The sequence below is a fragment of the Suricata suricatta genome, chromosome 15, assembly GCF_006229205.1.
Source record: "Suricata suricatta isolate VVHF042 chromosome 15, meerkat_22Aug2017_6uvM2_HiC, whole genome shotgun sequence".
NCBI lineage: Eukaryota > Metazoa > Chordata > Mammalia > Carnivora > Herpestidae > Suricata > Suricata suricatta.
The window spans coordinates 39,223,117-39,250,651 of record NC_043714.1 but is presented as its reverse complement, the minus strand read 5'-3'; the positions used below and the strand labels follow the sequence as shown (position 1 = coordinate 39,250,651).

General features: G+C 46.0%; 2 long non-coding RNA genes and 1 pseudogene across 2 annotated transcripts in view; 2 read left to right on the top strand and 1 right to left on the bottom strand.

Moving 5' to 3' along the window:
* LOC115279400 overlaps positions 1–21,680 on the bottom strand; it is a 42,475-nt gene extending 20,795 nt beyond the window's left edge. Inside the window, exon 1 of the long non-coding RNA XR_003903412.1 lies at positions 21,521–21,680. This is a non-coding gene — a long non-coding RNA (uncharacterized LOC115279400). The remainder of the gene's footprint in view (positions 1–21,520) is intronic.
* LOC115279594 lies at positions 5,266–5,389 on the top strand (annotated as a pseudogene).
* LOC115279401 overlaps positions 16,629–27,535 on the top strand; it is an 86,207-nt gene continuing 75,300 nt past the window's right edge. Inside the window, exon 1 of the long non-coding RNA XR_003903413.1 lies at positions 16,629–16,657. This is a non-coding gene — a long non-coding RNA (uncharacterized LOC115279401). The remainder of the gene's footprint in view (positions 16,658–27,535) is intronic.

Genomic DNA, 27,535 nt, shown 5'->3' with positions numbered 1-27,535 from the left:
TTCCATCAGAAGTTTTCTTGTTTTCCATTCATCCAGTTTTGCCTTTATCTTTGCATCTCCTTTAACAAGTAGCTTCTACCATCTAATCTGCAGATCATGCCATAACCTGAGTGCACAGGGATTGATTCAGGTCCTTATACTCAGAATCCGAAGGCTTGAAGGTTTCCAGATGCACCTATATTCTCTTCCAGCCCAAAACCAAGCCACATTTAGCAAGGAGTTGTCTTATAAGCATGACCGAAGCTTGCTTAGAAATGTTACCCACGAAAACTATAGTGGTGGAATCGCAGTCTTCATCATTTTCTGTGGTCTTTAAGCCTGGATGATCCTTTCTTGTTCCTAAATGCTTTCCAACCATAGACACAATGGGTACTATGACAGCTGGAGCAGCAGCCATAAAGGTCATTGGTACAGGACCCTTTGGGTTCTCTGGAGGGACAGGTGGAGGAAAGCCAGGAAACTGTAGGGGCGGATCTCTGATGGGAGAGCTGGGATTCCCATGGGAGGGTGACTCACATGAGAGGGGAAAGACGTTCTTACAGCAGGCGCCTGCCACTGAAGAAACAGCACTGTCTTCACGGCCTTCTGTGCTCCGGGTTAGTGGGCTCCACCAGCTCCGGGCTTCTGCATGCTGCTCACCAGAAGACTAGTTCCAAAGTGCCTCCTCACACAGGCCACAAGCACAGCCACACTGTGTGGGCAACTTCTGGAGCGCTGATATTCAAAGGAGCAGGTCCAAGTGCAAGAAGAGCGAGCCATGTTGATAAGGTGGTGTACATCTATCTCCTTGTTGGCGACCATGAACTTGGCACCTTTTTCCCTCTTGGGCCAAAGAAGATGACATCAGAGTATGATTTTGAATTGCTTTTCCCCCTTTTCTCTGTGATATTTTAAAATATGGAATAAAAAGGTGTTTGCATTCAGTAAGTACTGTGGCTAAGCTTAGCAGTAACTTTCAAATGCTGACTGTTCTCAGTTGTTACATTTTTGTTGTAAGATTTTATTTTTAAGCAATCTCCACACCCAGTGTGGGGCTCAAACTCACAACTCCCGAGATCAAGAGTCAAGAGGTCAAGAGTCAAGAGGGGCATACTCTACCAACTGAGCCAGCCAGGGCCCCCTCATATGCTACATTTTAACAAAATTTCTGTCAGCCAACACACTGCTAGTAATACAGCTTTACCTATTGTTTAAAATAGTTCTTGAAGAGAACAAAAAATTCAAAATATGCATCTTTTTTAAGACTTAATATATTTGGGTTCGTGATATCATTTTATACCCTATTTGTGTGTGTGTATGTATTTGTTTTTATTATAGTTTATTGTCAAGTTGGTTTCCATATAACACCCAGTGCTCATCCCAACAAGTGCCCTCCTCCATGCCCACCACCCATTTTCCCCTCTCTCCCTCCTCCATCAGCCCTCAGTTTGTTCTCAGTATTTAATCTCTATTGTTTGCCTTCCTTCCTCTCAACTATTTCCCCCCTTCCCCTCCCCTATGGTCCTCTGTTAAGTTTCTCCTGTTCCACATAAGAGTGAAAACATATGGTATCTGTCCTTCTCTGCCTGACTTATTTCACCTACATGACACCCTCGAGTTCCATCCACATTGCTACAAATGACCAGATTTCATTCTTTCTCATTGCCATGTAATACTCCATTGTATCTTCTTGATCCACTCATCAGGTGATGGACATTTAGGCTCTTTCCATGATTTGGCTATTGTAGAAAGTGCCGCTGTGAACATTGGGGTACATGTGCCCCTATGCATCAGCACTTCTGTGTCTCCTGGGTAAATCCCTAGCAGTGCTATTGCTGGGTCATAGGGGAGCTCTATTCATTTTTTGAGGAGCCTCCACACTTTTCCAGAGCAGCTGCATCAGTTTACATCCCCACCAACAGTGTAGGAGGGTGCCTGTTTCTGCACATCCTCGCCAGCATCTATAGTCTCTTGATTTGTTCATTTTAGCCACTCTGACTGGTGTGAGGTGGTATTTCAGTGGTTTTGACTTGTTTATACCCTATTTTAAAAGATTGAATGGATATATGAATATATAGATACATATCTGTTAATTTGTTTTCAAACTCTCCACAAATGCCTTGAGAGAAAGGTGACAAGATGAAATATTACCAAATCAGAGTTGAATCATATCCCTTGGAAAGTTACTTAAGTTTCTGGACTTTATTTGCCTCACCTGTAGAAATGGTGACATCTCTTTTATAAATTTGTTGTAAGTTGTAAGGATTACATTATACAAAAAGTGACTAGCATAGTGTTTAGTTCACAATAAGTGCTTAATAAATGTTCTCATTCGTTTTCCTTCTGCAGATAACACTATCTAAATCAAATAGTACAGCATGTTTTGTACAGCAAAGCATTTGACCACATGTTTGTTTTTTTATTCCCTAAACATTACTTATGAGGAAAGCAGCTATGCTCTCATTTTTATTTCATAACTAGTAAATGTAAACATGGCAAGCTTTCTTTTTATATAACTTGAAACTAAAGCTTTCAGGAAAAAAAAAACAAAAAACAAAAAAACACATGCCCTAGCCCCCTCTTTTCGTCTATTTTAAATCTAAATGATTGTCATGATGGCCTCTGGGCCTTTCATGGTATCTTCTCAGCCTATCTGTCTCTTCTTCCCTCCTCCTCCAACCAGACATACTACCCACTATTTCTTAGATACACCTCACATTTTACTGCCTTCCCGATGTTCCTACTCTCCCTTATCTTATCCTATCAAAATCTGGCTTGGGGCGCCTGGGTGGCTCAGTCGGTGATTGAGCGTCCGGCTTCGGCTCAGGTCATGATCTCACGGTTCGTGGGTTCGAGCCCCGCATAGGGCTCTGTGCTGACAGCTCAGAGCCTGGTGCCTGCTTCAGATTCTGTGTCTCCCTCTCTCTTTGACCCACCCCTGCTCGCACTGTCTCTGTCTCTCAAAAATGAATACAAACCACAAAAAAAATTTTTTTTTAAATCTGGCTCATTTTTCAAAGCCTGCACCTTGTATCGTTATCAGAGCCTTGTCCACTCTCAGGGGAGGTCCACATGGTCAAACCTATTTGCATAATGCGAAGACATTAACTGCCCTTTTCCCTGTGTTGACATTCATAGTGACGGTGCAAATGTAGGCCGACCTGCTGGCACCTTATTGAGAGTGATTCAAAGTAGTGAGTGGCACAGGCACATGCAGTAGAAAAAGCCAGCTGTACTTAAGAATGTCCCTGGAAAAGGCAGTAAAAATTACTAAATTTATTAATCTCGGTCTTCAAGAACGTATCTTTGGGTGCCTGGGTGGCTCTGTCGGTTAAGCCTCCGGCTTCAGCTCAAGTCATGATCTCACAGTTCATGGGTTTGAGCCCCGCATCGGGCTCTGTGCTGACAGCCAGCTCAGAGCCTGGAGCCTGCTTCCAGTTCTGTGTCTCCCTCTCTCTCTGACTCTCCCCTGCTCATGCTGTCTCTTTCTCTCAAAAATAAAGACAGAAACAGGAAAAAAAAATATTTAAAAAAAGAACGTATCTTTTTAATACTCTGTGTGACTAAGCAGGGAGTACACACAAAGCACTGGTGCAGTTGAGCTGTGAGCCGAACTCACCACTTTTTCCATGGGATTCATTTTTGCATGAAAGAACAAACTGCAAAATCAGACCTGGATATTTGGCATATGTCTTCTCAAAAATTAACTGAGTGAGTCACCTCCAAAAACTGACAGTGTTTGTTGCCAGTGATAAAATTCATGTCTTCAAAGGAAAAATAAGACTTCCGAAAATTGTATACTCAAAGACTTTCCTGACAAGACTAGTGGTGATTTGGACAAATGGGGTTTTTTCCATACTATGTAAGGAAATGTGAAAATATTTGGAAAATCTGTATAGTTCAGCAAATCAACATTCCTAAATGACCAACATAGGCTATCACTAAGCTATGCATTTAAAATGTAAGATACGGGGTGCCTGGGTGGCTCAGTCAGTTAAGCGTCCAGCTTGGACTCAGGTCATGATCTCACAGTTCATGGGTTCGAGCCCCACGTCAGGCTCTGAGCTGTCAGCACAGAGCCTGAAGCCTGCTTCAGATTCAGTATCTCTCTCTCTCTCTCTCTGACCCTCCCCTGCTCACACTGTCTCTCTCTGTCTCTCAAAAATAAATAAACGACATGAAAAAAATTAAAAAATAAACTATTTGTGTCCTTTAGATTAGATTGGATCCTGAAGATTATATTTGAATTTTTTTTTAATCTTGAATGATCTCTCACTGGCATAGGGGGAATTGTCTGAGACAGCTGTGCCACCAACTTCCTGGGGCACCAGGGGGAAGCCACTGTGTCTCTGGGCCCATGTATAAAATAAGAGTTGGGTTTAATAACACGTTTCGTTCTGGCCTGAAAATGGTATGAATACTATTCCTCTTAAAAGAACTTGGGGGCCCCGTGCTGTACCATCCATATAAAGAGAGGTGAAGTACTTGTAGTGAGAAGTACCCAGATTCTGGGGTCAGAGAAACATGAGTTTCAGGACAATATCTCTTTCTGTCAGTGGAGAAAACAAGTGACCCACTTACTACAGAGACCATGACTGCTCTCGGAAGTAAACGGGGTCCTTAACAGAGGACAGGCATTTAAATCAGGTTGGGAGAGGAAAAGCTTCTTCCTTCTTGGAGAAGATGATTCTCAAGTTGTCTTGACGTGTTTGAAAAATTACAATTAAATTGATTTGACTTGTTTTTGTTATAGTGAATGTGAGCAAGGGAATGCAGTGGGAAGATCTGAGGCTGCCCAGGGAAGTTGGATTGAATTAGGAAATATGTCCACTACAGTCTCATGGAATAGAAAGTGAACTAACAAGAAGAAGCAGTTGAGAGAGAAAACTGACAAACACTTTTCCTGAGGGACATGAATGTGTGTGTCGCTATTGTTCACAATTATTCTTCCCCCTCCCGCCAGGAGGACTCCACATCCTCACCTGTTGGGCTCAGGGGGTTAAGAATGCTATCCCACACTCTGAGAATGAAAGGACCTCAAGGAGGCATTGACAAGAAAGCTATGTTCAGTGAAGGCAGAGGGAGGGCATGTGGAGTCTACCATAGAATGGGAGTTCCAGAATCCATGGTGAACAGAGAGATGGGTAAGAAGGATGGAGCAGTGTTGAAAGCAGAGGCTGGAAGGAATCTAACACTTTAACCAAAAACCAGTAGGGATCAGAGCTCTGGGGTATTGGCCTGCCCCAAGGATCTAAATGAAACTCTGGTTCCAACTAGAAACAAGGCACATTCTGGTTTCTCTTCAGATCGAATAAATCTTTCGCCTTTTACTAAAGATTTCCATGGAGAGCAACTAGAAACAAGGCAGTGTTTTCATGACTATCTCGTGGCCCTGAGTGGTGACCCAGGCTGCTGGACTGCTGTTTTCTGCATCCAGATAAAAAAATCTAGGTCCTTTGCCCTCCGTTTTGAATAGAACTGATTCAGAGAATCCAGATTTTTAGGAAATTTCGAAGTTTATCTCTGGCTAGGGGAGTACAAAGCCCCCCCTCTCAAAAAAATGTATTGAAACATAGTCATTATCTTCAGAAGGCCATTATAGGCTCTTGGAGTACTAGCGAGTAAAGCCTAAGGACCAAACCTTTCTTATCAAGAATTTGTTCATCAGAACAAGCTGTTATCAAGGAGCAAGAGGGTTCAGATAGATAAAGAAGGTTTCAGTTTGCCAGAAACCAATACCGGAAGAGAGGCATGAAGAATGAACCCAAGAGAGTTTCATCATTATTCTTACTAACAGCTGAGGAAATTGAGACATAAAGAACTTGCCCAAAATCATATGGGTTGTAGATAACAGAGTAAGATTCAAACCTCAGTCAACCTGGGGCGCCTGTGTGGCTCAGTCAGTTGGACATCCAACGCTTGATTTCTGCTCAGGTCATGGTCCCAGGGTCATAGGATCCAGTCCTGCATTGGGCTCTGTGCTGAGCATGGAGCCTGCTTAGGATTCTCTCTCTCCCCCACCCCTCTGCCCCACTCATGCTCTCTCTCTCTCCCTAAAATAAATTAAAAAATAAATAATTGTTTTTAAAACCTAGATCAACCCAACTGCATCTGTGTGTGGGGAGAAAGGGGAAATTGCTTTCACAGGATGAGCCAGAGCAGAACCTTTGTTGAGTAACCCAGGGCCTTGGCCCAGGTATCCCCAGCGGAGTCCTGATGGACTACCAGATGAACACCCTGGGCTGTGAGAATATATGATCCTGGTTTGACCAGAGGAAGCAAGATACCGTGAGCACCCAGGAGTAGCTAGGTCTCAGGTTGTCACCCAGTGCTGATGGGCAGGTGAAAGCTTCCAGGAACAGGATGAGGAGGAGGCCAGCTGAGGCACAGGAGGAAAACATTCCATAATCCTCTAGGCGGGTCTGCCATGGGCTCAGGGATAAGGAATGAGAGACTGCAGTGGATTTGATGACTCTAGGTTCATGCCTAGCTCAGTGGTTCTCAACTCTTGGCTTCTGAGTGAGTCACCTGGGAACTTTTTAAAAAAGTGCCAGTACCCAGGCTGGAAGCCCAGGATTCTGATTCATGTGTCTGTAGTGTGGCCCAACCATCAGTATTTTTTAAGAACTCTTCCAGTTACTCCATTGTGCAGTCAGGGTTGATATCTACTAGTAGCAATAGGATCTTGGGCACATCACATTCCTCTGGGCACTTATTGTCCTCACCTGTTTAAAAAAAATAATAATTATTTGGGTTGCTCAGTCAGTTGAACATCCAACTTAGCTCAGGTCATGATCCCACAGTTCACAAGTTCGAGCCCCACAACCAGCTCTATGCTGACAGCATGGAGCCTGGAGTCTGCTTTGGATTCTGTGTCTCCCTCTCTCTCTGCTTCTCCCCAACTTGCACTGTCTCGACCTCTCATAAATGAATAAATGTTAAAAATAATTTTTAAGTAAATAAAAAAGAGTTATTTGTTAAAAGCTTTTATTGCCAGTATAAAAACATAAGCTTACAGTAGGTGATTTTTTTTAATATTTACTTTGGGGGAAAATGCAAGCAGGAGAGGGGGCAGAGCGAGAGGGACAGAGGCTTTTCCCTGACAGGCTGGAAGCAGTGAGCCCGATGTGGGGCTCAAACTCACGAACCCAGGAGATCATGACCTGAGCCGAAGTCAAATGCTCAACCGACTGAGCCACCCAGGTGCCCCAAGCTTACAGTAGGTGATTTTCAATGTCCCTTGTAGGATTAAATGTTCATGACTTTTCCATGATGTAATCATTCTAAAATAGTTATTCCGTTTAGGGTTCAACATATATGGTTATTATTTGAGCCCCATGATGGCCTATTCACCTTACATGAGGAAGAACTGCGACGTCCAAGTGTAAAGGATGCAAACCCTCCCTTCTCCCACTCAGAGAAGCCACTCTGAGCATGTGGTCCTCCAGAAAATGAGTCACTGACACCATCTTCCACTGCAAAGAGCAGCCCATACTCTGTCCCCCTAGTTCTGCCCCTCCCCCGCTTGCACTCTCCCCCAAAGTAAATATTTTAAAAAATCACCTACTGTAAGCTTATGTTTTTATACTGGCAATAAAAGCTATAAACTATAGCTATAAATAAAAACTAATATTAAGTAGAGATCAGGACCCTAGAAAGTAGATGGCAAACAGTTTTAAGCCAACAGAGAAATTTTACATAACTTAGAAGCCATTGTAAGTTCTTATATTGAAGAATTTTTTAATTGACAACCACAAGATATGTAAGGAGAATTTGAAAAGATTTGTTCTCAAAGAATGTAATGCTTTCTTTTTACATTTTTTTATTGAGGGATGGGGGATTTTAAACAAGGTTTTCCCAGTAGATTGAGGCATATGATGTTATGATCATCTTCAGCCTCAACCTCTGGTGCCCAGGAAGATCCAGCAAATGCCTCCTAAGTCCCTTATCTCTCTGGCCTTGGCTTCTCTCTTGCTTACTTTATAAGCTTACTTGGCTTTTATGGAAGAACATTGGATATTTAATTACCAGCACAAATTTATTTGGAAATATATCAGGCCCATGATAAACTCAGGGACTGAGAAGAAAAGGATTTGCATGACCCCACCTGTAAAGACACAGACACATCCATGAATGGAGCTGGCACTGTGTCCTCAGTGAAGCAGCCCCACGCCCCTTATTGCCTTTGCCCCTGACAATCAGCAGCTTGAGCCCTAAATAAGCTGCTAGAGTAGGTAAGGGTAGGAGCCCAGACTTGGAGTCAGACTGCCTGGGTTTGAATCTTGTTTCTACAGCTTCAGGGCATGTGATGTTCTTCAGGTCACTTATCCTCCTCTTCTCCCTGACCAGTGGAACAGAGGTTGTAAGAATGCTTACCTCACTGAATTAGTGGGAGGAAACGAATGAAATAATCCATGGAAAGCTTTGAGCAGGGCACGTGGCACATAGCAAGTGCTTAGTAAGTGTGAATTCTTTGCTAAGTTCTGTCAATGTAAAAGTGCATACCTTAAACACAACTTTCTGCCATGATTCTAAATAGATTTTTTTCTTTCAGCATTCTTCCTGTTTTACCTTAAACATGATTCACTACCACCAAGCGTCCTCCTATATGGAAACCCAACATGACCCACTAAAGGGAGCTTCAAATCACAGGTGTATTTCACTTAAAGTGCCCACCTGCTGAGTTTGTGGCAAGCAGGCCCAGAGTTGCTGGTCATATCCAGGAGTAGAGTTGGTAAAAAGTGGGTTATTTCTTAAGGAACTGTAATAATCAGCTCTTTTATGCTTAGTGTCTGACTCTGGTGAATACCAAATACAGATATAGATATCTACAGGCAGACTCTACAGGCAGACACATAGATAATTTCACAAGCTAGAGAAATTCAGCACAGGACACCCCCTGCCATTTGCTCGGCATTAGTTACAACATGACCAAATGGAAACTGCTAATCTATGTGCCAGTACTTGTTCTAGAAACATACACTTCTCCCAGACAAGGAGAAAGGAAAGCACTTTGCTTAAACTTCCCCTTTTACAGTCCAAAATTCTTACTGTAATTTCAGGTCAGCTGTTGAGTCATCAGGTCACACCCTGAACCCAACTCTGGCCATGCCGAAGGACCCAGCAAAGGAAGGAGGTCCTGAAGAAGTCTTTGTGGGGCTACAGCTAGTTACAGTGGAGAAGAAAGGCACACATTTTACTTCAGGGACTTAGGGATTAGAAAGAAAGAAAGAAAGAAAGAAAGAAAGAAAGAAAGAAAGAAAGAAAGAAAGAAAGAAAGAAAGAAAGAAAGAAAGAAAGGAAGGAAGGAAGGAAGGAAGGAAGGAAGGAAGGAAGGAAGGAAGGAAGGAAGGAAGAAAGAAAGAAAAGAAAGGAAGAAAGGAAGAAAGGAAGAAAGAAAGAAAGAAAGAAAGAAGAAAGAAAAAGAAAGAAAAAAAACTATTATTTTGAACCCTCCAAGATTGATGAAACTAATAAATTGAGAATCTAGCCCATAGGGGGCAGACCTGCACTGAAGACCAGATAAAATTTCTGTGTTGGGCTGTGGTCTGGAAAAAACACCCATTAACACTGTTCTAAAACATCATCTCTTCCATTTTTCATCAGTCTGCCTGCTGTCGTTACTGATATCCTGCAGTGGAGTTCAGTGTTTTTTTTCTTTGGCCAAATTTAGAAATCCTTCATAGTCTAAACCGTCTGTCTGTTTTTAGGGGAAAAGAGTGGGCACTAAACACTAGATCAGTTTTACCAGGGAAGTTTAACAGCCCTTTCTACATGGAAGCCCTTGTCATCTTGAACTTGTGGCCCCACCTCTGGAAGAAAATTGGAACAACTTAAATAATTCACTTCAAAAAAATTGACTTCCTGGGGCACCTGGGTGGCGCAGTCAGTTAAACATCCAACTTTAGCTCAGGTTATGATCTCAAGGTTCTTGGGTTCAAGCCCCACATTGGGCTCTGTGACTGGAGGCTGCTTTAGATTCTGTGTCTCCCTCTCTCTGCCCTTCCCCTACTTGTACTCCCTCTGTCTCTCAAAAATAAACATTTAAAATAAAGTTAATTAAAAAAACCTCCTTAAGTACTTCAAGGAATCTAAGTGGATCAAAAGTTAGAGAGGAGCAATGAAATGAGTCCTCACCACCAACATAAGATGGGAAATCTAGGACGGACTTGACAGGGGCCACTGAGGAGACTGCAGGGGTGAACGCGTTTGTGCTGACTAGCCTCTGAGACCAGGAAACCCTTATCTTCATGACCTTAGAACATGATTATTCAGCACAAATACTCCCAGAATACCGGGATTTGGCTTTATTTTTAATTTTGCTTATTTAAATCTACAGGGGAAAAAACATCATTTTGTAACTCTCACGATTTTGTGTTTTGAAATACAATATATAAAAATGCAGACATCCCTCCACTATTCCAAGAGGTAAACATTGTTCATCTGGCTCCCATCCTTCTGGATGGATGGATGATTAGGAATATTTTCTGATTATTTTTTTAACAAAGACAAACATGGGGTCCTATTAGCAGATGGGGCAAACTAAGCCCACCATCTGCAGGGGAGGGCTTCTCCCCACAGGGTCTCCTGGCAGAGAAGAGCCTGGTCTGCCTGTATGTACAATGTTTCCCAGCCAGTCTGAAAATGAATGCTCAAAGCAAGGGCACAAAAATTCTGATATCATTTAAATTATTACATTGAGCAAATTACTGTATTAACACTAAAGTGTAAGCCACACAGATTATTACAGAATTTAATCACACATATATTATGTATAATATGTAAATTGTATGTGTGTCTATTTTTTGATTATCTGTTTTCATTTAATTTTTTAATGTAAGTTGCAGATTCTTAATATCTTAAATATTTTTTAACGTTTATTTATTTTTGAGAGACAGAGAGACACAGCACAAACAGGAGAGGAGAAGAGAGAGAGGAAGACACTGAATCTGAAGCAGGCTCTGAGCCCTGAGATGTCAGAGCCTGACACGGGGCTCAAACCCACAAACTGCAAGTCAGATGTTTAACTGACTAAGCCACCCAGGTGCCCCCTCTTTTTTTAACAGTGCATTATAGGCAGTAGTTTCTACATGCCTTGAAAGGCATCTTCACCCCTGCTGCGTTCTCCTACCTGTGAACAGCTTCTGCTGTTCTTGCCTTACCATAAGAGCTGGAGGCCAGGAGCTGCCAGTTTTAAGTGACAGGACACCTTTCAGTCCTGTCCCTGTATCTCTGTGCCTATATTTATTGCTGTAATATTGAAATATAAACCTGAGACCTTGGCAAATGTGCCCTGGGGGCCTCCTGTCTTCCCATCCGTTAGCAGACCTTGGGCCGAAGGGTCCACATCCATCCTCCAGTCTCACAAACCAGCCTGGGTATGCCACCGTCACCCTACATCAGGCCTATGTTTTTCTAGTCATCCCCAAATGCTACCTGTACCCTCTTCGGTGTCCCCTGGCCACTGACAGACAACCACAGCAACTACCACTGCTGCGCTTCTAAAGTAAGGGCCTTCGGCTGTTCTCTCAGAGGTGAGGGACAGCAACCTCTCTAGGGTCATGGTCACCAGCACAGGTTTTCAGCTCTGCAAAAGCCCACCAGCCAGTAAAGGAGTCTGCTGCATCAGGAGGGCAGCAGAGGGTCTGCAAGGGAGCCTCCGAGGTGCAGGGTGAGCGTGGCAGGAAGTGCTTCAACAGCACAGTCAGCGAGGCCATCACATGCTCACTCATCCGCTTAACCGCCACGAGTGACAATTACATATCGGAAGGAACTGTGAATGTCCTTGCTAGACTGTAAATCCCAGACTCTCTTCAGTGGTTAAGCTTGGCATGTCCTTAGGGCACCTGGGTGGCTCAGTTAAGTGTCAGGTTCTTGATTTTGGCTCAGGTCATTCATGATCTCACAGTTTGTGAGTTCGAGTGGAGCCTGCTTGGGATTCTCTCTGTCTCCCTTGCTCTCTGCCCCTCCCCCAGCTCATTCTGTCTCTCAAAATAAATAAACATTAAAAAAAATACTTTATAAGCATGTCCTGAAGATACACGTAACACACATATAACCTGTGTTTTTTTTTCAGACAGGGGCAAGGCTTTAGGAAAGATTGCCAGGAGAAAAGACAGCATCTTGGAATGAGAGCATCAGAACTGAAAAGGACATCAGACATCCAGCGCCTTCAGTTTATAGATAAGTTAACAATCTCAGAAAGCTGAGGGGACATGTCTGTACAGATAATAGAGGCAGGAACTCTTTTAGATAAGAGGAGTCTTGGAAATTATCAAGTCTAGCCGGACGCAGGTAGGCCCCTTCGAAAGAGTATCTTTGATGCCCTGTTCCCTCCCGTTGGCCTAATTCTCCTAACTCTCACCTAGTCAGATGTGTGGCCTTCCTAGGTTGGACCTCTCCAGATGGTTCTCTGGGTTTTTCCTCCCTCTTTCTAACTCCCCTCCCTCAACCAATACAAACCACTCCCGTCCAGACTATCATGGCCTCCTCCACTGAAACCAGCTTCCCCACTTGAAAAAACAAGCGAGGAATAAATGCCACCCATCCCAGCTGTTAAAGGCTGATAATAGCTCTTAGTGGTTCTACACTCTTGGATATTCTTTTTTTTAATTATTATTTAATTTTTGAAAAGGCTTAATCCATATGGCTCAAATTCAAACAATATAAGAATCCTCATTCCTATGCCTACCTTCTACTGAGCCACTTCCCACCCCCAACTCTGCAGGTAACCATTTCTATACCTTTCCAGAGTTTCTTTAGGCTCAATAAGCAGATGCAGATATAAGTTAACAGAGAATTCTTAAACGAGTTCTCAGAATTGTAATCCAAAGAAATCTTGACAGTAGAACTTGACACACTAAAAATCTCATTGAGCAACAGATCTTCCCCAAAGCCTCTTTGTCCCCTGCTCTAATGAAAATTAGTTCCAATGAGACTTTGCAACAAGATCATCAACCAGAAAGAACCACAACCCACTGCCTCATTTTCAAGTCTGAAAGGAAGAGGGGGTGGAGTGGGAGGAGCTCTGAGACCCCCTTCTTCATTCTTTGATTCATCTGTTGAACATTCCTATGAGCCAAACACTGAACTAGGCCCTGGAGACACAGATTTAGTCCCTGCAGTCAGGCCAAAAGGAAGACAGTATAGACAAAAGTTTTCACTTATATTATTTCAACTGCAACTGACAGTAAATCCAACCCAAACAGGTTTATGTTTAAGAAGAGAATTGACTGGCTCCTATAACTGAAGCCTGCAAGAATAGAATTGACTTTAGGAACAGCTTGGCTCAGAGCTTTAATGATGCCACTAGGAACCATCTCTTGGCTCTGCTCCCTCTCGGTTGGTTCAGTTCTCGGACAACTAATGGTGGCCCCGGCAACCTGCGGTTCATTTCATTACCACCTGAGGCCATTAGAAATGAGTTAATGATCCTCAAAACTCAAATATTCAGGGATTAGGTGCCCTTAGCCCCCACTGGCTTATTTAGATCACCTGCTCATTCCTGAGCCAATCACTGAAACCAAGAGGGATGGACATACTGATTGGTCTGGTCTAGGTCACATGCTCCACTCTCAGAGCCCAGGGTAGGGGGTCAACATTACCCAAAGCACATAGGTTGAGAGTGAAGGAGGGGTGGTACTCCAAAATGAAACAAAGGTACAGTAGCTACACATGCAAAATAGGCTGCTAGGCCACAAAAGTAGGCACTATCCACCCAATCCACATAATTCAAGTGAGGAGAGTATTTCAAAGGGAAACTACAAGGTGTCATGGGTCGCCTGGCCCAGGGTAAGGCGTCAGAGTCATGTTCCCTAAGGAAGGAGCAGGTATCAGCCAAGTGAAGTTTGTGGGCTTATGTTCATAGGAGGGAAGACTCATGGGAAGGCCCAGAGTCCCCTTCTCACGCCATCTCTTTCTCTCTCAAAAATAAAAACATTAAAAAAAAATTTTTTTAAAACACAGAGTTCCATGTTCAGCATGACCTTCAGTGCCCTCTCCACTCTCCAGCCTCTGGTCTCTCCCACCCTTTGCTTCTCCCTGCACTGCTGGCGCTACGTCCCTGACTCAGATGAGCATTCAGAGGGAAATAGGTCCAGGTGCAGGCACCAGCCAAGGAAAAGCCTGTCCTCAGGACCTGCTGTCAAGTGCAGCACCTGTCCTCTCTGTCTGGCCAAGGCTGCCTCTCCACTGGACACCCACCTTGTGAGCTGAGACCAGGACAAGGACTTTCACAGGGGATGTGGTCAAGAACAAACGTGGCGGTGAGCAGTGACCTTTCAGGGCAAGAAAGGCAGCACAGCATGGGGCCACAGAATCAAACAGGATGGTCCTGAGCTCTATCTGTGGGCTCTGAGAGCTCCTGAGAGCTGATCCAGCCTCCAGCTTTGAACTCCTTGAGAAATTTTTCATAACTTCTTTTGGGAGGGAGCCATGGGAAATGCAACTTCTTCAGAGTCACATGTATATGAAGGGGGAGAAAACAAGACAAGCAAGTAATGCCTAGTACCTCTTCCTTAGGTTCGGGGCAGAATTTTCTCCCTGCTCCCTCTCTGGTGTTTGATCTTTCTGACTTCTATTTAACCTGCCCAGTTTATATATGTGTTTTTTATTTTTTTAATGTTTATTTTATTTTTGAGAGAGAGAGTACAAGCGGGAAAGGGGCAGCAAGAGAGGAATGCACAGACCCAGAAGCAGGCTCCAGCCTCTGAGCTGTCAGCACAGAGCCCGACGAGGGGCTCAAACTCACAGATCGTGAGATCATGACCTGAGCTGGACTTGGATGCTTAACCGACTGAGCCACCCAGGCGCCCCTGTATATTTGTTTTTAATTAGAAGTTGCCTCCATTACTTTCTGGAAGCAGATTAATAAATAAATGGAAGGAGAAATATGTGAAAACGGGTTTGGCTAGGTTTTTGTTTTGTTTTGTTTTTCAAAGAGCCACCATAGGTGGAAAGTCATTTGCCAGATTAACTCCAGGCCCTCCCGTGTTTTAAATCATTTCCTTATCTTATGTCTCTGTTGTCAGAGTGGGATCAGAACAGCACTGGTGAACGGTCAGCTCCCTCTCCTTGATTAGTTGCTCACTAATGCACAATACGCAATTTCTTCCTGATGCCCGGGGAAGTCTAACTGCAGCTGCAAACACACATCTGTGTTTAGCTGAAAGACCAGCCAGGCTCACGCCAATCATCTCTTTTATGCAAGGAGACCGAAAAAGTGCGTGAAGCTTCACAGGGGCCCCAGTGTCCTGAATGCGGTTTATATACAGTACTTGCCACCTGCATTTTCTCATTCGTCAGCTAGAAAATTACGTTCCTCCAGATCTGCTCCTAGAATCTGACCTCAGAAAGGAACCACTCCAACCCCTGGTGGCAGAATCTTTGCCTACAACTCCAGCCCCCACCCCTTCCTTGCACCTCCTTCAGGGTTGTGCAGTTTACTAAATCTCTATTTTAGATACTATTTTTTTAATGTTTTTATTTATTTATTTTTGAGAGAGAGAGAGAGACAGTGTGAGCAGGGCAGGGTCAGAGAGAGAGACACACACAGAATCCGAATACAGGCTCCAGGCTCTGAGCTGTCAGCACAGAGCACGACACGGGGCTCGAACCCATGAACCATGAGATCATGCCCTGAGCTGAAGCCGGACGCTCAACCGACTGAGCCACCCAGGTGCCCCCTAAATCTCAATTTTAAATTTCTTGACATTAGAACTATGTGAAGGCATTACGGTGCTTCTTGTTGGCTGACACTACAGCCATCAGAGAACGGGGCAGTCATCCCAGCTGAGGGGAAGGCCTGTGTGGGACCCAGAAGCTGGCAGTGCCGGGAATCACACCACAGGGACACCTCCTCTATTCCCAGCACCTGTCTGTCCATGTTCCTCTTTCCTCCAGATCTTCTCCAAGCCCACTATGGACATGGCGGCCAGCTCTTTAAGCAGGACTGGATGTGCGTGAATGCCTATGCGATCATTGTTTCTCAAAGGGGCTAAACCAAGCCTTCTCCTCTGCCTCCGCCCCCAGCCCCTGGAGTTGAGCCGAGAGGGGGCAGAAAGACTCGGCTCTGGGCCTTCCCAGAATAGGTTTTCCTCACTGCCAATTAGCCAGGAATTCCAGACTTTTCCCAGCAGAGAAACTGAGTCCCAGCAAAGAGCCTAATACCAACTATCCCCCACTTGGAGAAAGGTCACATTTCAAATAGCCACCTTTCAGGGTACCTGGGCCACTTGGTTGGCTAAGCATCTGACTTCAGCTCAGGTCATAATCTTGAGGTTCATGAGTTCGAGCCCTGCATCAGGGTTCTCTGCTGTCAACACAGAGGCCCCTTCAGATCGTCTGTCCACACCCCGCTCTCAAAATTAAAATAAAACATTAAAAAAAAAATAACCACCTTTCTTGCTATGCCCCACATCACTTAAGGTCTCCTTAAAAACAAACCCTGGGTGATTCACCTCCCACACCCAAGCAGCCTCTGAGGTGTTTTGCTAGATAAAACCCCATCCACTCCTGAGACAAAGATACCCGAATTCTGCCATCATTCATGGTACATCAGAAATTTCCTCCCCCACTTCAGTAAGGTTCGTCTGGCAATCATGAGTGGTCTGCACGGCGCTGGGGAAAGCTGGAGACGGCCAGGCCAGTGAGGAGAAGAGGCCAGGGAACCCCAAAGGAGGTGAGGAGGACAAGCCCTTGTCAGCTGGGAGTTTGTTAGAAAAGCAGACGTGCAGCTCCGCCCGGGGACTGCAGGATCAGAATCCACTGTGGGGTGGTATTACATTTGGGAAGCACTGATTTCTGGGCAACTTCAACTTGATTAGATCAGAGGTGAGTCTCTCATTCATTTCTTTCACTCTCCCAAACAACCACTAAGAATAATAAATGTCAGGTGTGAAGGTCTTTGTGCTAAGCAAGAAAACACAGCTTTTCTTACTTAATTCTGATAATCATCCTGGGAGGTTGGTGTTGGTCTCCATTTTATAGACGAAGGCCCAGGCTGAAAGAGGTGAGACAACTCGCTGGAGGCTACAAACTCTGGAGCTGGAATTCCACTTCTGGGACTGAAACCACCTCTCCAGGCAGAAATTCTTTCCTTTGGGGGCTGGATCTAAAACCAAGCCCCAGGCACAAAACATCCCCACTTTAAATCCTAGCTGGAACTCACTTTAGGAATCTGGGCTGTGGCTCCTGGGGGCCTGCCTGCAGGAGAGGGAGGACAGGGAGAGACCCAGCAGGGCAGGCCTTTGAGCTGCTCCCAGGAAATAACTGGGCACAAAGTCCCTTCACCCAGGCTGTGCCCGGGCCTGTCCTTCAGCCACAAGCTCCCTCCGAACAAAACAGAGCCCTTGGGCCTGGGCCTAACTCAGCAGCTCCAGAGGCGGGCTGGGGACACATTGCCCCAGGCCTCATTGCTGTTTCTGTGTGCTCACTTCTCCCCTGGAAATGGCGTTGCCTGAGGCTTCACAGGGTGACACCCCCTCACAGAGAGACTTCTCTAAAAACGCAACTTAGAGCCACTGCCCCTGAGTCCGTGAAGTCTGCCCAAAAGCCCCCGGCAACGTCAAAGACTCTAGGCTCGCACAGGATGCAGTAGAGACAAATCTGCAAACTTTAACTGGCCGTCTATTATGTGCACAGTCACCACTCAGGTTGTTTCTGCATACTTTTGTAAGGATGCAGGTCTGAAACTGACTCCATGAAACAATAGAAGGGCCCCCAAGGCAAAAGGGACCACCCTTGTAACATTCTAAGGGCAGGCCTAAAGATGGAGGCTAAGACTAGTCACGTCCTACGTGAGGGTCCTGGGCCCACTCTGTGATTGGTCAATACTCTAAATGTTGTGATTGGGTCCCACCAAAAGTAACAAATACTCTAGGCAATGTGAATGGTTAAACCTGCTGTCAATAAGATTGTATAATAATAATTGGATCACTGTACCTGTGTCACAATTTCCTGTAACTCCCCCTTCCCAAACTCATAAAAGGCCCTGCCCTGCCTTTGTTCGGGGCTCCCTCCACGTGGATCCAGTGTGTTGTTGAAGTCTGTGAGCCTGAGTTTAGGCTTGCCGGGCCTAAATTTGTAATACAGCTCTTTGCTTTTGCATGCGTGATTCGGTCTCCCAGGTAATCTCTGGTTTTTGGGGGCGATATTAAAATCTGGGCATAACACTTTATCTCCTTCTATCCTGAGCCTATCGAGACAAGTAGTGTTGCTCCCATTTTACAGCTGTGAAAACAGAAGCTAGTAGGTTGTGGAGGTAGGATTTAAACCTGGGTCCTGGGCCAACTGGGTGGGTCAGTCAGTTAAGCATCTGACTTTGGCTCAGGTCATGATCTTGTGGTTCATGGGTTTGAGCCCCGCGTCAGGCTCTGTGCTTATGGAGCCTGCTTCAGATTCCGTGTCTACCTCTCTCTCTCTCTGCCCCTCCCCTGCATGAACGTTCTCGCTCTTGTGCTCTCTCTCTCAAAAATAAATGAGCTTAAAAAAAAAAAACCACCTGGGTTCCAACTCCAGATCCAGTACTTAACCTCATAAGAACTGTATCTTTCATAGGTTTAGTTTAGGATTTAGCATATTATTTGATAATTATTTAATTGCAGGTGTGTGTGCCTTACACCCCCAGGAGACCCCATCTTATTCATTCTTGTGTCCCAACGCTTATATTGCCTAGAACATAATTTATGCTGAATACAGTATGTTGAACTAAATTATTCAGCAAACTTTAAAAAAATTTTTTTAATGTTTATTTATCTCTGAAAAGAGAGTGCAAACAGGGGAGGGGTAGATAAAGAGGGAGACACAGATCTGAAGTAGGCTCCAGGCTCCAAGCTGTCAGCACAGAGCCTGATGCCGGCTCAAACCCATGAACCACGAGATCATGACCTGAGCCGAAGTCGGACGCTTAACCAACTGAGCCACCCAGGCGCCCCTCAGCAAACTTTTACCAAGCAAAATACTATGTGCCAGACCTTGTGCTAGGAACAAGAGCTACAAAGATGAAAAAGACATAACAGAAATTTTAAAAACCTGCATTAGACATACAGACATTGCAGTAGAATTAGGAACTTGTAAGAATAGGATTAACAAAGTATGGTGGAAACAAGAGGAAGGAGCCTGAAGTTGGCCTGGAGAAAGGGGTTGGGGGTCAGCATCACAGCTCTTGGAGAACCTGAGTGAGATTACACATGAGAAAGAAATTCACAGTGAAGGACAGGGCCTTTCAGAGGCTGAAGCCTGCGGGGTTGGGAGTGCCTAGTTTAGCAAGGGTTTTAGGGAAATAACAAATAGCACTCTGGACTGAGGAGGCTTTCTAAGGATCCTCCATACTTGAATTCCTCCCGCCCCAAACCACAGGCCTCCCCCTTCCCGAAGCAAAGCCTGCCTCAGTCAACAACATTGGAAACATGCCCACGTGCATCTTTCTGCAGGACAGGAAGGGGAAGACCTGGCTAAAAGTGCTGCTTTTCTTGCAAGTCAAAAAATACCACCCACCCCCACCTCACCCTACCACCAGCCTAAGGAGAGCAGAGGGAAGCGCTGTGTCTTCTACACCATTGCCTCTGGGGAGTCTGAAATTCCTCCCAGTCTATAGATAAACAGAACCTTGGAATAACTGCCTCCCAGCCCAGCCCAGCCCACCCCACCCCAGCAGTATTCAGAGGTGGCCGCCATGGGGAGTGCTACAGAGGGAAACCACGCCTGCCACACGGCCTCATACGGTGTGCTGCGAGGGACAGCTTCATCCCTGAAGGCGATGGGGAGCCACTGGAGAATGGTGAGCCGGACAGTGAGAGCACGAGGAAGGTCACTCTGGGCACTGTAGGGTGAGGAAGGTGGGAGGGTAATCTGCCAGAGGTCACCAGAGAACTCTGCCCAGCAACAGGGAGGGGAAAAAGGAGAGGGAATCGAGGTATCTGGAGGTGCCTGCCACATAGGGCCAGATGATCAATTTGGTGTGACAGACAAAAGGAAAGAGGGAGTCAAGTCTCACTCCCGGCTCTGGCCAACAGCTGGCTGAGTGATGGTGCTCTGGAGGCTGAAAGGACAGAGAGAGGTTGGTAGGGGGAAGAAGAGCTCAGTGTGGAACACGTTTGGCTTGAAGTCTTGAATATCCAGAGTCAAGATGCCCATGAGGTATGAATATCAGGAGAGAAAGCAAGCCTGGACAGAGAGACCAAGAGTCAGCCAGCTAGGAGAAGGCACATTTCCCAGACCACAGAAGCCTGACGTGGAAAATAGCATGACAATGAGTCACCCACTATGGTCTTTCTGTGCCTGGATCTCCTTCTGCTGCTAGGAAACTCCAGCCCCTCTCACACACAGCCCAGGGAGATCTGGGGACCTCTGGCTGTGGGGAGGAGGTATACCTTACATGAACTTAATTTCATGAACTAGTCCTCTGCTGCCACATGGTATCCACGGTTTCGCTCTCCCTGCACTGCTCACTGTGGGCCACCAGGGCTCACTCTGAGAGCCATGACACTAGCTGTCACCCCCGGGGGCCAGTGCCCACCATCCAGGGCACTGATGTCTACAATGAAAAGGAACAAATGGGGGGGGCACCTGGGTGGGTCAGTCAGTTAAGCATCCAACTCTTGATTTCAGCTCAGGTCATGATCTCAGTCTTGAGAACAAGCCCTTCTGTAAGCTCTGCCCTGGGCGAGGAGCCATTTTAATATTCTCTCCTCTGCCCCTCCCCCACTAGCACATACGCACACACTTTCGTGTTCCCATGCTCACTCTCTCTTCTCTCTCAAACAAAAAGAAAGGAAAAAAAGAAACAATTGTGAACAAGCAAATCAAGTGTGACCACTGGCTACTCTGAAAACCAACAGAACCCACTTACACCCTAGTCCCTTAGCAGGCCAGGTCCCGCCTAGGTCAGGACTAACTCACTCAGGCCACACTGCCACCAACACCAAAACCACCACCACCAGCACTAGGAATGCCCCTAGCATCTCCACACCCTGACCCCAGTCCGAGCTTGCCTTCTTTCCATCCCAGGATGGGCACCTTTTCACCATGATCAATATTGGAAACACCAATTTGCTTCTCTGGGGTAAGGGGCGGAGGGAGAATCCCTAACCCCATTCACATGATATAATCTGAAGGCATAGTCCATATAGACCATAATCGGTAGCCAGAGTCTGGATCATTCATTCTTAAATATCATCTATGGATCCACTATTAGCAAATTCTGTTGGCACTACCCTCAAAGCCTATCCAAACTCCAACCACTGAGCACCTCCATTGTTCTCAGCTCAGACCTAGCCACCATTATGTCTCACTTGGATTACTGCAAGAGCCTCATCACTGGTCTTCCTGTTTCTGCCCTTTAGCCTATTCTTAACACAGCAACCTGAGTGAAACTTTTAAACCCACCAGACCATGTCACTCCTCTGCTCAAAACCTTCCTCTGCCCTCCAACCCAAAATAAAACCTGAGTCTTTACAAAGTCCGGTGCTATCAGCCTCATCACAGCCACCCTCTTCCCCATGGCCACACGCGTGCGCACACACACATCTCGTGATGATCTGACCTGATCTCTAGGCTGCTCCTCCTTATTCACTTGACTCCCTTCAGTCCTCAAGCAAAGGACCTTTTCTGTCCTCTCAGGCCGTTCCCACTTCCTGTTCCCTCCACCTGGAGTACTCTCCCTTCACACAGCCACACATCGCCCCTGCAGTCTTGGCTCAACATCTCAGTATGCCATCTCAAATGCCAACACACACACAGACACACACACTTCCTATCACCTCACCTATCCCTTCCTGTCCCTTCACCCTGTGTTAATTTTTCTCCTTAGCACTTCTCACAATGTATCTTCCTTATTTTGCTGTTTATGCCTGTCTCCATGAAGACAAGATTTAGTCTTTTCTGCTCCCTACTGACCACCTCCCACCACACCCCCCACTGACACCCCCACCCCGCCCCCACTACTGGCCAATGTCTAGATGAGTCTTAATGTGTATTGGATTCACTCTGTGATCAATCTGTTGATTTGTGATGGAGGAAGTTGAAACAATAGCTGTGTTTCTCCCCAGAAGACATCTAGTCCTCTAGTCAACAGACTGAGCCAATCCCATCCAACAGGCCCCCACACTTGCTCAGACATGCCTGAGAGCCAGAGGACTTAGTTCAGCTCAAAGCAGAGAGTCCTGCCAGGATGTGGGCATGAAGGAAATCACAGGGCATATGGACCTGAGAAGAGCAGTGGGCCTGAGGAACGCTGGGAGAACCCAATAGTCACAAGACTCTTGTCAGGTGACAAAAGTAGAACAATTAGTAAAGAATTTGATGCCCTTTGTTCAAGAGAAAGGAATCCATGGAATGGGGAATACAGTACCTCTCAAGCAGTGGAGCGCTCTTCCAGAGAGACGTTTGGGCAACAGCAAGTTTTATAGAGCTTCAGAAGCAGCAACTGGGGAATAGGGTGTGATTGCCAAGGTCAGGAATTTCCCTATAAGGCCAGCAGGTCTGATTTTCAAGGGAAAGGTAAGCTAAAGCTGAGTTAGAGGATTGTGATTGGTCCACATTGGCTTTTCTTGATAGTGCAGCATTTCCATCAGTTGGGCTGATTTAGATTTGTGATGTGGTTTAAGCCAGGGGGCAGCCTCCATGTTCTGGATGTACGAATTACTCTTAATGCCCAGAGGAAAGGGAGCTGGCACAGGAGCTCCTGAAGGGTAACTAGACAAGGGCGTTGCCAGGAAAGCTGAGAGGGGACTGAGAACTTCCAAGGAGGGAGAGAGTGGCTGATAATCCCACCCCAGGGGAGTCACCAAAGAGAGGCCTGAAAAAACCTTGTCAGTGCGCACCTTGGCCCTGTTTCCCAGAAATAGTAAGAGCAGGAGCCAGACAGGAAAGAGTGGAAGTCCGAAGGAAGCGAGGAAGGCAGGCAACTCTTCTGCAAACTGGGCTGAAAGGATCTTTATAGGCCAATTTAGTGAGATCAGGAGAGTTTTTTTTTTAATTTTTATTTATTTTGAGAGAGAGACAGAGAGCATGTGCCAACGAAGGACAGGGAGAGATAGAACCTGAAGCAGGCTCCGGGCTCTGAGCTGTTAGCACAGAGCCCGATGCAGGGCTCAAACTCATGAACCTCGAGATCATAACTGACTGAGCCACCCAGGTGACCCTATGAGGGCTTTTTCATATTTCTATTCAGAGAGGAAGAAGCCAAGGAATACAAAGAGATTGAAGGTATAGAAAACTGAGGGGCTGCTCAAAGGAAGAGTAGAAGCATAACTGCCTCTAGCTGGTTCAACCTTGGCACAGGGAGGAGACCCGTCCTCCCTGGAGCTGGGAGCGGAAGGAAGAGGCTAAACTGATGAAACTTGCAGATGGGAGGAAGGAAGTGTAGGACCCTTTTGCTAAAAGATAGGAAGCAGAGTCATTACTGGGGGACAGGAAGGGCTTAAGGGAGTCATTAGGGTCTGAAATCTCTGCAGAGAGAATTGGGAGAAGGAGCTGACAAAGTCCACATAAGAGGCATAGAAAGCAGTGTGTGGAGGCAGCTGCCATTGGGCACTGTGAGTCTGGGCTGTGTGGCATCTGTAGGAATGGGCTGTGCAGATGGTGGCAGGGGCTGGCTTAGTCAGAGCAGGAGGGAGCTGGAAGTGTGGGCAAGAGAAAGGCAGGACATCATGTGCCCTGGGGAGTAAACTGAGGATGCTGAATACTGGAGTCAAGGAACTCAAGATCCTTATAAGAATTGGTGGGAGGGACCAGGGAGCTGGAAGGATGAGAGGCTGTGGCAAGACAACACCCCACCCTCCTTAAGGTGGAGTAAGGAGCTCCATGCTGTGGCCACAAGGATGAAAGGCTGGATGGAGGTAATGATTGTTGGCACAGGAAAGTCAAAGAGTGGGTCGTTGACAGGGATGCTGAGGTCTCCCAAGATGATGCAAGCACTAACGTCCTCAGAGCTTGTGAAGAAGAACCAAACTATAGGTAGGAGGCATGACAAGAATGGCAGAGAAGAATATGAAAGAGACTGAAAGTTGCTGCCAAATACCCACCTGACCCTTCTTAGGGAGTTTGATTCTTGGCTGGAACCATGGTCACCCAGGCTCTTTAAAAGCACATTGGCCAACATAGCTGGTAGCTTGGGGTGGCCAGGTGACTGCTCTCTGGTACTTCTGGAAGCCTTCTTATCTCCTTCTCTCGGTGACCAACCTGGAAGTCCTGTAACAACTGAAGCTTGAGCTGTGTCTTGGGCCACGAGGACCAGGCAGAGAAGTGAGCAGGAAGAAGGCCGGGTCCCTGAGGACCTCACAAAGCCATCTCACTTGCTCTGGACTATCTACCTTTGAGACTTCTTTAACTTAAAAAAATAGTCTTGTTTGTTTGAGACACTGTTACTTTAGGTTTTCTGTCAGCAGAGGAACTAAGCCTAAATATTACAGATGGTGTAGGAGGATGGCATAGTTTTCAAAGGACATGAACCTGTATTTTCCTGTAAGCAGCAATAAGAAGTTGCAAGAATATCAACAGTGGCTTCTAGGCCTAATGTAAATTGGAGATGTGAGAACAAACAGCCTCCACACTCAAGAGCTCTAGGCAGTTGTGTTCCTTAGCTGAAGTGAGGAGGAGGAAGAGGGAGGTTCCGCACAGAGCTAGAAGCCATGAGGGGGTGGGGTGTCATTAAGGAAGTGTTTCTAAAAGTCAAACCTGAAAGCCATCAGAGGGCGCTTAGCAGTGAGAAGGTGAAGAGCCAGCGTGTCGGAGCATCATGTGGGTGCACCACAAGAGAGGTCCATACTCGGGACAGAGAGTAACTATGAGAGTCAAGGGTCCCAAGTTTTTCAGTTGAATTCAGTCAATTTCCCGCAGAACTTGTCCAGTTTAGAGAGACTCGGTTTCCTTGCAGCAGCTGCCTCCTAATGGTAGAGGTGGGCAGGGAGTCAGCCTGAGTTTGGGAGGGCAGGGCAGGGAGACTGCCCCTCCTGTAGCCAGGGCCAGTCCAGGCTTGGGTGGGGGTGGGGAGAGGAGCCCCCCCACCCCACTGCCAGCAGAAAAGTCCTAGGTGGGCTGCCCTTTTCTGAGGCTCCCTTTCCACTTTGTCTTCTCAAGTATTTCATCATGTGTTTCTAAACTAATTTCCATATTAACTTTAAAGCACTCTACGTTTCAATTTTTGAAAGACAAATTGATAAATGATTGAAAATGTAAATCCTGGGCAAATGTGTGGGTCTTTAAGAGGACCCTTTCAGGGGCACCTGGGTGGCTCAGTCAGTTGACCCTCCAACTTCACCTCAGGTCATGATCTCAGTTAGTGAGTTCGAGCCCCACATTGGGCTCAGTGCCGTCAGCTTCCATCCTGGAGCCTGTTTTCGGTGTATGTCTCTCTCTGCCCCTCCCCTGCTTGTGCTCTCTCTCCCTTTCAAAAATAAATAAACATTAAAAAAAAAAAAGGACCATTTCCTCAGCAACAGCCTGCCAGGACTCCAAAGGAAGCCAACACAAAACTAGACAGAGGGAGATCCACTCAGGAACAGTGGCAAGATAGGGACTAGGGACTGTAATTATAAAGGGGCGGCTATGGGGTCAGAGGGAGAAGAGAGACCTGTTTCTTGCTAGGTGGCCACACATGTATAAGGGAACACAGCATTCTTGATGAGAACTTTGCAGGAAGCTGGGCAGATATACAGTCACCTTAACTAGGTTCTAAGGGCAGGTGAGGGACAAAGTCCAAAAGCTGTTTATAGGAACTTAGCACATGGTTAAGTGGGTTAACAATCAGAACTTCTTGCTGTTGACACACATTCTTGAGCTGAAGAGTTGCCCACCCCACCCAGGGCCCAGACTTGGGCCTAGGGCTTGGGGTGGGGTGGGGCTGGACTTAATGGTGAGATCATGGTCTTCAGCTGTGGGGAGGGGATGTTAATGAAGGTCAAGGATCCGACAAGGCCTGACAAATAATGCAGAGACCTGCAAATCCCGAAACTCATATTCTTCCTCCCTGTGTTCACCCCAAATAAAGGAATTTAGCCATGCTATCAGTAACAGCTACCCAAGTCATGGGCGTGGTGCCTGCAAGGAGTGAACAGCCTTGATCTTGTAGACTTTGGACTCTGGAGATAGGTTCTTATTAGAATCACCTGCTCTGCTATATGGGCGCCTGGGTGGCTCAGTCAGTTGAGAGTCCGACTCTTGGTTTCTGCTCAGGGTCGTGGGATCAAGCTCCACATGGGGCTCTGTGTTGAGTGTGGAGCCTGCTTAAGATTCTCTCTGTCTCTCTCTTTCTTCTTTCCCCCACTCATATTCTTTAAAGTAAAATTAAAAGAAAAAAGAATCACCTGGTGTGCTATAAACAAAACCAAAAACAATCTGGTGCTCAGACCACACCCCAAATCAATAAAATTAGAGCCTCCAGGGGCAGGAACCAGTCACCAGTGAATTATAAAGCTCTCCAGATGTTTCCAATGTGCAGCTAAGTTTAGAACCTGAGGCTGAACTGTGGCCAGCCATTTACCAGCTGAGTGACTTTGGGCAACTTCCTGAAACTATGCTTCAGTTTCCTCCTGTGTGACATGCAGATACTACAAGCCCTACTAATGAGGTTTGGGGTGATGGTGAGGTCCAAGAAAGAATTCTTGAGGACGTTTTTGGTGTAAAAAGGTGATTTTAATCAAAGCCCGGGGACAGGACCTGTGGGCAGGAAGGGCTGCCCTGGGGTTGTGAGGAGTGTTAACGCTGAGCAGCTGTGGGGGGCGTTGGTAGAGTCCAGAGGAAGTTTCTTAAAGGGATTTCCATATGCTAAAGAGGATTTACAGATTACTGGAGGCCTAACTATTGTCAAGGTAAGGTTGTTTTTCTCTCTAGCAAAGCATTAACATTAGGATAGTAGATACGTAGGATAGTAAGCATTTGTTTTCTGCTCCTTTGTTCTTGGGCAGCCAGGAGTGCCTGAGGAATATTCACAGATATCACAGGGGTGGGGAGGTTGATTTGCAGGGTGTCAGCTTACCTTTTGCCTTCCCATCAGTACCTTAAGGGTTCAGTTCCTGACCTGTAATAACTCTTCACTAAGTGCTGGGTATTACTGATAGCAGTCAGGACTCAGTTTGCAAACCTAAACCTGAAATGTCACGATTATCCTCTTTGGCTGTTTGGGGATTTGTCAAAACTCACTTTCTTAAATAGCGGCATGGTTTGTGGAGGTGCAGACGGGTCAGGTTCTGTGGTGCTGATGGATGACACATGCGGGTATTTCTAGGCAGGATAGTACGAAAGAAAACCAAGCCTCACATAGACGGGTCGTTATGTCTTAAAATGTCCGGGAAATTATCTACTTCTCAGTATTTCACTCTTCGTTGGGAGCTGGGAAGGTAGCAGTTTTATTGAGATATAATTCACATGCTACATCATTCACCCACTTTACAGTATACAACTCAGTGCTTTTCAGTACATTCACAGAGCTGCATATTCTCGTTGTTGTTTGGTTTCATAAACCATTTTCAGGGGCTGGTTCAATCCCTGCCATATCTGGTATTCCTGGTCTGGTCTATTAATCCAGCACTGGTTCATCCCAAACTTCAATATGGTATGG